At 45.0% G+C, this 3,119-nt stretch overlaps 1 pseudogene; it reads left to right on the plus strand.

Moving 5' to 3' along the window:
• The first annotated feature begins 912 nt into the window (after nucleotides 1-912).
• Nucleotides 913-2,614, plus strand: LOC132658988 (zinc finger protein 280A-like; annotated as a pseudogene).
• The last annotated feature ends 505 nt before the right edge of the window (nucleotides 2,615-3,119 follow it).

The following is a 3,119-nucleotide window of genomic DNA, read 5'->3' on the forward strand; positions in this document are numbered from 1 at the left end:
TTGCGACCCCATGGACTGCAGCTTATTACGCTCCTCTCTCCACGGGATTTCCCAGGTAAGAATTCTGGACTGGATTGCCATTTCCCTCTTCAGAGGATCTTCCTGACCCAGGGATTGAACCTGGCTCTCCCGAATTATAGGCAGACACTTTACCATCTGAGCCACCAGGGAAGGTGCAATAATAACATAGAACAAATATAACAATATACTTTTATAAAAGTTTTGTGAGTGTAGTCACTATGTAAAATATACTACTGTACTAGTTGAGTGATTTTCTTTTTTTTCACCCTAACTAAGCACTTACTATGCTCTGTGTCCATACCTTTCGCAGTTTGAGGTTTGACAGCAAAACTAACCCAGATTTATTTTCTCTTCTTCACATTCACCACAGATATTAGCAACCTCAGCATACATTTTTTCTTTCTCTTTTTATATCAAATTGAGAACTTTGATCTTTTCACTTAGAGGTAGCACTTAATGGATTTTCTCGGGCATATCTAAATGGGCAGCATCACTCCACTTATGGTTTGGGGCCATTGTTGAGTAAACTAAGGATGACTTGTTCACAAGCCCTGTGACATCTCACCAATCATTGGGGTAACCGAGTGACAAACGCGTGGGATGTTCAGGACTAAGGAACGATTCACGTTCTGGGCAGGAGGAAGCAGGATGGTGTGAGATTCCAATCACTCTCCTCAGAATTACCTGCAGATTAAAATGCATAAGTTATATATTTCTGGAGTTTTCCATTTAACATTCTCGGTGAACAACTGAGGGTTAACTGAAACCACAGAGAGTGACACCTGAGATCAGAGGGGATGACCTTTTCTGATGATTACTTTTAGGTGGGAAAAAAAAAAAAACAAAACAAAACACTAGAAGGGGCCACTTGAAGCCAAAAGTGATTGCAAAATGGCCCATCTCTTCCCGTGTGAGGAAGCACAAGCACCACCACAACCCAAGAAAAAGACCGCCGTGTCCAAATCCAGAGTGAGGACAATGACGATGCTGAGGTCATCTTTGTTGGAGTGGAGCACGTCAATGAGGATGCTGAAACCCTCTGGGTCAGAGTGATTTCAAGCTCAAAGCCAGTCATTTCTAACGCTTTGAACAGAGTGACCAGGGAATCATCTTCAAGAAGAATGAAGGACCCCGTGAGTCCGGATCCCTCCTGCATGTTGCAACCTGCAAATCTTAAGACCCCAGCATCAGAGCCAGCTGCCGTATCACCAGCTTCTCAGTGTGTATGGGGAGGAAGAGGCAGTTCTATTATTTCTGAGCCTTCATCTAAACCTGATTATAAAACGAACTCTCCGGAAACTGTCCTTCATAATTCAGAACTGCTCTCTCTGCGGCGTCACTGTCTCTCTGGAGCTGTTCTCTCATTAGGAGGCAAGGATGAAAGCCCTCTTAATTCAAAGCCGTGTCCTACTTCAAATGTGAATTTTAACAGTGGGAATCCCAAAAGACCCAAACTCAGGGATGGAATCCCAGGGGGACCTGCCTCCACCATGGCCCCTGCAGGTATCTCTCCTGGAAAAACACGATTATGACCTTGGAAGATTCCCCGACCTCACCGAGCCGTGTTCATGGTGGGGCATCATTTTCATGGACTCATGCCAATGACCAGGCATGCTTCCGTCTTATGGATCCAGAAGGACCATGTAGTTTGTAAGGGCTGGAGAAAATGGACGTTTTGACTCTTGCAACTCAGAGCAAGTCTGTTGATGCCATGAAAGTAAATCTGGGATCAAATTTACTGATGAAAGTAAATGTTATTTGATGGCTTTTACTCTGGCAGCATACAAGAGATGGCAGCCAGAACAGAAGACTCACACAGCCTTTAAATGCCTCAGCTGCTTGAGTGTTCTAAAATATGTCAAGTTTATGACCCACCTGAGGAACCATCTGGAGCTTGAGAGGCAGAAGGGTGACAGCTGAGAAATCTACACTACCTGTCAGCACTGCCACCACCAGTTTCCCACCTTGTTCCAGCTGCAGTGCCACACTGAAAGTGTCCATGCTTCCTGGGAGCCCTCCACGGTCTGTAAAATCTGTGAATTGTCCTTCAAAACAGATCAGGTTCTATTACAGCACATGAAGGACAGTCACAAACCTGGCAAAATGCCCTATGTCTGCTGTGTTTGCAATTACAGATTGTCAGCCTTTGCCAATGTAGAGGCATATTTTAGAACATGGCATGGAAATATGAACAATTTGTTTGTCTGTTTTGCCTCAAAACTTTCAAACAGGTGACATCCTTTGTAAATCACGCTTGGAGGAACTGGAACAGGAGGGTCTTTCCGTGTTCCAAGTGCTGGCTGCAAAGTTTGAACGTGAAGGAAAAGAGAGAGAACCAAACCAAGAATCATCGGTCATTCCAAAAGCCAGAGCACTTGGGAGGGTTGCCTCCTGAAACAGAGGTCATGATCCAAAGTTCAGTTCAGCTGGGACTGAGAGAGACAGCATCTATCATTGTGAGGAACACTGACTCCAAAGTGCCACCCAGAAAAACCACAAAAAAGATTGACTACGAACACGAAATATTCCGGACATGTTGCAGCAAGAGATCTGGCCAAAAATTTATGTTCTACCCACCTCCAGAAATTCAAAAAAGCCCCATTGAGGTTCAGCCAGCTGTACATAAAGACCCTGCCTGGCTTTTGTTGTTCAGTTGCTCAGTCGTGTCTGACTCCCTGTGACCCCATGAACTTCTGTATGCCATGCTTCCCTGTCCATCACCATCCCCTGAAGCTTGCACAAACTCATTCCGTTGGGTTGCTGATGCCACCCAACCATCTCATCCTCTGTCATGCCTTCTGCTCCTGCCTTCAATATTTCCCAGGATCAAGGGTTTTGTTTTGTTTTGTTTTGTTTTGTTTTCCCAATGAGTTGACTCTTCCCATCAGGAGGCCAAAGCATTGGCGCTTCAGCATCCGTTTTTCCACTGAATATTCAGGGTTGATTTCCTTTAGGGTTGACTGGTTGGATCTCCTTGCAGTCCAAGGGACTCTCAAGAGTCTTCTCCATTCTCCAGCACCACAGTTTGAAAAGATCAATTCTTCAGCACTCAGCCTTCTTTATGGTGCAGCTCCTCCATCTGTACCTGACTACTGGAA

The sequence above is a fragment of the Ovis aries genome, chromosome Y, assembly GCF_016772045.2.
Source record: "Ovis aries strain OAR_USU_Benz2616 breed Rambouillet chromosome Y, ARS-UI_Ramb_v3.0, whole genome shotgun sequence".
NCBI classification, from domain to species: domain Eukaryota; kingdom Metazoa; phylum Chordata; class Mammalia; order Artiodactyla; family Bovidae; genus Ovis; species Ovis aries.